Raw genomic sequence first — 8,034 nt, 5'->3', positions numbered from 1 at the left:
GGCTGCAGATCTTGGCTCGGTGGAACAGGACTGAGGAGTCCTTGTTCCCGCCCCGGGGGTGGGGCGCCCTGGGCCCGCCCCCTCCCCCCTCCCTGGGATCAGCGCGTGTGAACTTACAGTCGCGCTGGGCTCGCAGCACCTGCCCGGGGCAGAAGGGCAAAGGGTCTGCAAGGGGCTCCTCCCCGCCACCGCCACTTGGCAAAAGGGGACTTGGGAGAAACAAGGGCCCCCTGGCACTGGTTTTGTAAGTAAAGAAAACCCTTTAGGGGTCTTTTGAAGTTCACATTCGGCTTGACCCTCCAGTAGAACTGGGGGTCCCAGGAGAACTCCCCACATAACATTATTAGGGGCCCCGAGCGATAATACAGAGGGTAGGGCAGAGTCTTACGTGCAGCCAACGTAGGTTCGGTTCCCCTGAGTAGAGAGTCAGGACTAAGTCCTGAGCATCGAGCCAGGACTGATCCTAGATCACACAGCCAAGAGTAAGCCCTGGGCACTGCCGGATGTGGCAAGAAAAGAAAGTACTGGCAACCAAAATACAGTATCCTTTGGCCAAGTGAATCTTTGCACTCTTTGTTTCCTGTTTGTTCTCGCCACTTTATTTTCTTCGCTCACTCCGCGACTTTTACATTGGCCGCAACAAGCAAGGTCTGATTGTCCTAAATATTTACCCGTGGACACACAGCCAGATAAAGCTGAGCAGCAGGACTCGGCCCCTCGACTGCCTCAGCCCTTCAGTCTGTTTCCATGTCGGTCACCCATACTGGTGGGACATTTGTTCAGAGCATCCTGCCTTTTGCTCCAGAACCCCTCAGGAAACAACTCTATCCAGAAAAAGAAAGTCCTGTTTGCGTTGATATGCCTTCAAAGTTCAATATTCCCAGGTTTCCTTAATAAGATGGGATAGAAGTTAGCTGTAGAGAGCTTGCCATGGCCGTGTGAGGCCCCTGGGTTCCATCCTTGGCTCCATGAGGAAAACAAAACAAAACAAAACAAAACACAAAAACCCAAGAGATAGTAAAAAGGTGGTGGTGTTTGCCTTGCGTGTCACCAACCCTGGTTTGTCCGATGCCAGAACCACCAGGAGTCGCCCCTGAGCACAGAGCGGTCCCTTATGCACCTTGTTAGGTAGCCCACAGACAACACGGGTTGTGGCACAAAAATCAACAAGAAAAAAAAGTGGTTCCACACCCATTAGTTTCTCCCAACTATGCTGAAGAAGGTTCTGACAAAGAAATGAAAAGAATAGTGTTTATTTTATTTTTTAAAATGAGGTATTTTTTAATTAATAGGATAACTCTAAAAGGGTAAAAGTAATAGGGTAATCTAAAGTAAGAACTAATCAAGAGCCTATTTCTTCTTTATTTCCTTTTTCTATTTGGGGAGATAAAGAGAATAAAGCTATACTCAACTATGCAGGCTAGTTCCTGGCTCTGTGCTGGAGACAGAACCAGCTGAATGCAAGGTAAGGACCTTACACTGTACTATCTCTCTGGCCCAAGAGCCTATTTACTTTGTAATTATTTTATTGTATTTTATTTTTTGGGTCACACCCGGCAATGCACAGGGGTTACTTCTGGCTCTGTGCTCAGGAGTTACTCCTGGCAGTGCTTGGGGGACCATATGGGATGCTGGGGATTGAACCTAGGTCAGCCGCATGCAAGGCAAACACCCTACCCTCTGTACTATCGCTCCAGCCCCTTTTAGTAATTTATTTTTTTTTATTTTGCTTTTGGGGTCACACCTGGTGATGCACAGGTGTTACTCCTGGCTTTGCACTCAGAAATTACTCCTGGTAGTGCTCAGAGGACCATATGGGGTGCTGGGAATCGAACCTAGGTCGGCCGCATGCAAGGCAAACGCCCTACCCTCTGTACTAGTACTCCAGGTCCCCCCTGTAATAATTTTAAATGCGTATAACAAAGAAAACAAACTGTTTAACATCAAATACTTGTATATTCAAGAAATAAATCACAACTCATTTCAAAGAAAAGAAACACAATACAATAAAAGTGGAAGACTAGAATAGTTCATTTCTGCTGCTACTCATATTTTTGAATTTCTATTACTATTCATATTAAATTTCAGATGAAATATTTATACTCATGAACCCTGTACCCACTTCCTTCAAACCTTCAAACCAAATACTACACTTGTGGACATGAGAGGGCAGTATAGCACACATCACATTTAAAAAGAAAAAAAATTGGGCAGAGGAAACTATCGTATATAGATAGCAATATATATAGCAAGATACATATACATATAACAATCTGATGGGCCGGACACATAATGTGATTTAGAGATGACCGCTGGACTAGAGCTATTACCCACTGGATTCCACGGGATATCAAAAGGACGCGTGGCTACCCACCTACAAGATGATCAGACTTCTTCGTCAAAACCCTAAACAGTTTGAGGCTCTTCTTGTTCATGGAGCGAGCAGATGCCATTGGGCTACACTAGCACATGACAGGGACAAATGGATACTTTACTGGCACCCGCTCGAGCATATGGAAGATCAATGGGAAGACAAGTGATACAAGTGTGATATAACAATCAGCAGATAATAACTATATAAACATATTATAATGTTTCATTGATGTTCCTTTGGAAAAATGTTAATAGCATGAACATGAACCGAGTGCAATATAGCAATTAATAAAGTCATAATGAAAATATTAGCAATTTTTTGCAGTTTTAATCATAATTGGTTATTAAAATACAATGCAATTATTAATAGTCACCCTGGAAGGCTTTCTGTAGATATTTTTATAAACTATCATAAATCATATATTACTTTGTAATATATTACTGGAGTGATAGCACAGCAGTAGGGCGTTTGCCTTGCACTCCGCCGGCCTGGCTGAGCCGGGTTCAATTCCTCCGCCCCTCTCAAGAGCCCGGCAAGCTACCGAGAGTATTTTGCCCACACGGCAAAGTCTGGCAAACTCCCCGTGACATATCCAATATGCCAAACACAGTAACAACAAGTCTCACGATGGAGATGTTACTGGGCCCACTCAAGCAAATCGATGAACAACGGGAGGACCGTGATCATGATCATATATCATAAATAAATTGATTAAATTCAATAAAAGCTGAGGAGGGGATTCTATGCTATATAGCTAGTTGGTGATAAGCACAGGTGATAGTTTGGCCTTGCTATTAGTATCTACAGTCAGAAGTGACCATGCTTCCAGCCATTATCCCATGGAATCTAATAGCGGTAGATAGCATCAAAATTGAGCTGAATTAAATTGTATTTTTCAGGCCCTACTGGTATCTAAAAATTGCTTGTTGCTTCGGGAGAGCCTGCAAACTGAAGTGTTAAAACTGCCCCAGGAACCCTTTCATCATAATGTGGATGTCATTAATATAATGAAGATCTGTGTTCAACTCCAGTCACCACATATGGTCCTGAGCTCTGCTTAAGTGGTCCCTGAGCACAGAGTCTAGAGTAAGCCCTGAATACTACTGGGCATAGCCACCAAAAACAAATAAATAAAATAATCACATTACATTTCATGTGATTATTTTTTTACCACAGTGGGAAAAAATATCACCGAGGACATAATTTTCAGCAAAGTACCTGCTTCACATGTATGACCTTGGGTTTAATCCCTAGGATGTGCGCACGGGCGCACAAACACACTTTGCATCACATCCCACGTATGCAAAACATACTTCTTATTGTCTTGATACTTAAATACTAATATTAGCACTAGAATAAACTTTCCAGAGACAATCCTAGTTACACATCTCATGGGCTCAATTGTGTCTATGGCTCTTAAAGGATCAAATCCTTCGTGGAGGCAAAGAGAGTTCAATGGGCCTCTCTCATGCATGCAGGAGGCTGAAGTTTAATACCCTGTACCCATGGCTCCCCAGGCACAAAGCCAGGAATAACCCCTAAGTGTGCTCACTGTGATCCAAAAGTCAAATGAAAACAGGTATAACACATAGGTCCTTCATGATTTGGCCTCTAGGCATGTTACCTCATCTCCCGTCACTTCTCCATTGTTTAACCAATCCAAAAATTTCTAAGTGTTTCAGTGTTCCTCAACCTAGCATCTGTTCTCAGGTGTCTAAGTCTTGGCACACGCCTAGTCCTTTAATTCCACACTGAAATACCTAGCCAACTATCTTCTTTCATCAAACTTTAAGCACAACAGTAACAACAATAAACATGTAAAACACAGAAGAGGAAATAGAAATAGTTGGCTCTATCATGTAATGGTTAGCACTCTAAGCACTGGAATAAAAGTATTAAGTCCAGGACATGCAAAACATCTACTTGGTATCATTGAAAAAGAAGGAAAATTCAAATAAAATGGCATACTAATTATCACAAGCTACACGATGATATAGTTAAATTTAATACCATGAACCAACTGGATATGATATGTATATGATATATTTATGTATATATATATAAATTAATTCAACCCATAACAGCAGACTAGACATTCCTTTTAAGTTCAACATGGAAATTCACAGAGATCACACACTGTGCAATGCTATACAAAACTAGAAAGAAGAGAAAATTTAATCAAAAATAAGCAGAAAAAAATAACCAAAACAGAAAGCAATAAAATTCATATACAGTCTTACAAATTAACATTACCTCAAAAAATAAAAACAGAATCTGGGGATGCTGCTCACCTGTAGAGTGCATGCCTTGCACATGTGAGGCCCAGGGTTTGATTCTCAGTAACTGTTGCTGCCACTTTTGCCTTTTTCTGGCAGCTTCTATTGCTGAAGGGGAAGAAAAAAGTTTTCTGGTGGTGTGAATAAGGAACAATTAGAAAAAAAGCTTCTGGTGTTGGTGCTATGCTTACACTCCTTTCACAAGAACCACTGGGAGTGACTGTTTCACTTTAACAGGTATTTGGTGTCCCTGACCTAGAGCCCAACAGCTCTCCTTTTCTATTTGTTTTTGTTTTGTTTTGTTTCGTTTTTTGTTTGGGAGGTACGCCTAGTGATGCTCAGAAGTTACTCCTGGCTTTACACTCAGGAATCACTACTGTGTGGTGCAAGGGGCACCATATGGCATGCTGGGGATCAAACTAGGGTCAAGTGCATGCAAGGAGTTTAAACACTACCCGCAAAACTATCACTCCCTATCACTCCATCCTCTCTCCCCTTCTGTTTCACTGTAACAACACTAGGTTATGGATAGCCCCTTTGCCAGGTCTCTGACTGCTGGGCCACGCCAAGTGACTTCTGAGGAGTAGGGCACAATACAGACAGGAGAGTATAAAAACCTGTAAGAACAGGAGGACTGGCTGACAGCTACAGATTCAGGTGTAGAGGGATAGCACCTCCATCCCATTCCAGGGCAGAGAATCAAAGAGCTGAATGACTGTTGTAAATCTCTTTATTTATTTTGGGGGGCTATTTATTTATCTTGGCTATGCTCAGAGTTTACACCTGGCTCTGTACTCAGAAGTTACTCCTGGCAGTATTCGGGGGACCACATGGAATGCCAGGGATCAAATCTGGGGTTGCCTGAGTGCAAGGGAAATACCCTACCCTCTGGACTATCGCTCCAGTCCCTTGGGTTTTTTTTTTCTTTTACTTTTATTTTAGCTTTACACCCTGGCCTGGTACAGTTTTAAAGGGAACAAAGGCCACTTTGTCCTCTTCATATCTGATTACCCTACACTAGCCTGTCCCCAGTGGACCATCAAATGTTTGGTCAGAGACCAGATCATACAGACTAGGGAGCATCAAGAAGCAAATGTCTCCCAAGGACTGATTTACTAAATTTGAGATGTCAATCTCCCAACATATGCTATATGCTAACACCCAGGCTGGCCAAAAAAAAAACCCACAAAAGAGATTCACCAGAACAAAGTAGTGGAGAAATGCTGATGAATGACAACAAACGCTTAGAAAAGCATTACCAGCAATGCCCCAGCAAAAAAAGGGGGAGAAAAATCACCAAACTGAAGAGCATAGTAGGAGAACTGGAAAATATACAATAAACAGAATAAGCAACAGAATGACAGAACAGAGGAACAAGTGCTTAAAAACAAAAGGCATGAAACCATCCAAAAAAGAACAAAAGAATAGAAATATTAAGAAGAAAACATCAGAGATCTACGGGCAGTCTAAAGAGGATAAACAATCTGAATTTTAGGATGTCAGAAAAATAATAAGAAAGAAGTTTTGTGGGAAAAATAATAGCCAAACATACCTCATGGGAGGGTGAACTCATATATCAAGATCCAGGAAACTCAAAAAGTTCTTAACAGAATAAAGACAAACAGAAAACATTAGGATACATTGTAATTAAAATGGCAAGAGATTCAGCCTTATGTGTAACAAGAGCAAACCAAAAATTTTCTTCTGGTTATAGTAGGCCCCATAAAACTCAGAGCAGATATTTCAAATGAAACCATACAAGATAGAAGGGAATGGAATTCAGTCAATACACTGAATGAAATAGACACCTGCTAGGTTATCATTCAAATTCAAAGATGAAACACAAAACTTCACTGACAAACAACAGTTAAAGAAGTTCATGGGGTAGAGATGCCTCCAGACCCCCGTGCGAGGCTGACTCTCATCTGGTGCACTCCAGAGGAGGGCAGGTGAGCCCACCCAAAGAGAGCCCCAGCAGCCGAAAACCTCCATAAGCCAATCGCCACCATGCTAATGGCTGGACTCCACAACTCAGAATGAGCCTCATCCCAGGAATGAGTCTGATGAAAACCTCAGATGTGCGGGTTTTGTGACCAAAATCTCTAGGCTCTCACAGAGTTGGGGAGATTTCCCCAACAGGATAGCCACCCCCCTGTTCTTCTGGGAGCCTGTCAGTCACACCCATAAGCTGCCTCCAGTGCCTTACAAGCTCATTAACCAGCCATGATCCAGAGACTTATAAATAAATCTCAAAAGAGATCAACAAGCCGGGCCCTAAAATCACCATCCAGTTAAAAATTTAACTCCAGCTGTATCACCTCATTCAAAATTTTTAAATTTCTGGAATGCGTGGCCACATTTGCAGCCACATAATATCTCATACTCTGCACCACAGATATACGAGGAGTAGCACACCACATTCGATTGGATGTAAAGTAGAAGGCAACCAGTCTCAATTATGAAAACGTTAACACACAAGGCTTAACCTATAACAATGTTAGTAATCTCTTACACAAGGGCTTAATGGCTCCAGGGTGAGACACAATCTTCACACACTCTCTTCTAAGGAAAGCTTTTTTAGAGAATTATTCATAACAAGAAATACAAAATAAATTATGTAGGGCCTGCTATCAGGGCAGGCTTGGGAGATGGTTGGGAAAATTGGAAATAATGGTGGTGAAAAGGTGTAATGGTGGTTTTTGAATTGGTGTTGGAATACTGAATGTAATAAATCATCACGAACCATTTTATAAAAATAAAATAAAAAATTTTAAAAAGGGGGGGAAGTTCAATGCTGCAAGATGCAAAAAAATTATCTCATATAAAGACCAAAGAACTAGTGGTGCCAGAACAATAATACAGCAGGTAGAGCCCTTGCCTTGCATGCGACCAACAGGGTTCGATTCCCCGCACCCCATGTGGTCCCCTGATCACTCCCCTGCCAGGAGTGATCCCTGAGCACAGAATCCGAAGTGAGCCCTGAGCACTGCTGGGTGTGCCTCCTCCCAAAAAAAGGCCAAAGAAACAAAAACTAAATATAGAAATACCCATGGCACATACAAAAAGATGGCATTATGGGCTAGAGAAGAGTATAGCAGAGAGGTCAAGCCTTGCATGCTGACAACCTGGGTTTGATCTCCAGTTCCCTGTATGATTCCCCTAGCCAGCCAGGAGTGTAGAGCCAGACATAAGCCCTCAGCGATTCCAGGTGTGGCCCTCCAAAACAAACAAAGAAAACCAATATGGCATTAAATTTTTTTATTTAAATAATTTTCCTTGGTCAGTGAACTCACTGACCAAAAGGCACAGATTGAGACCAGAGAGATAGTATAGTAGATAAAGTCTTGCACACAGTTTGCATGCCTTGCATACCGCTGACCTGTA

This window comes from Sorex fumeus, unplaced genomic scaffold (genome assembly GCF_029834395.1).
Source record: "Sorex fumeus unplaced genomic scaffold, SorFum_2.1 ptg000126l, whole genome shotgun sequence".
Lineage (NCBI taxonomy): Eukaryota > Metazoa > Chordata > Mammalia > Eulipotyphla > Soricidae > Sorex > Sorex fumeus.
This window is presented reverse-complemented; position numbering follows the sequence as displayed.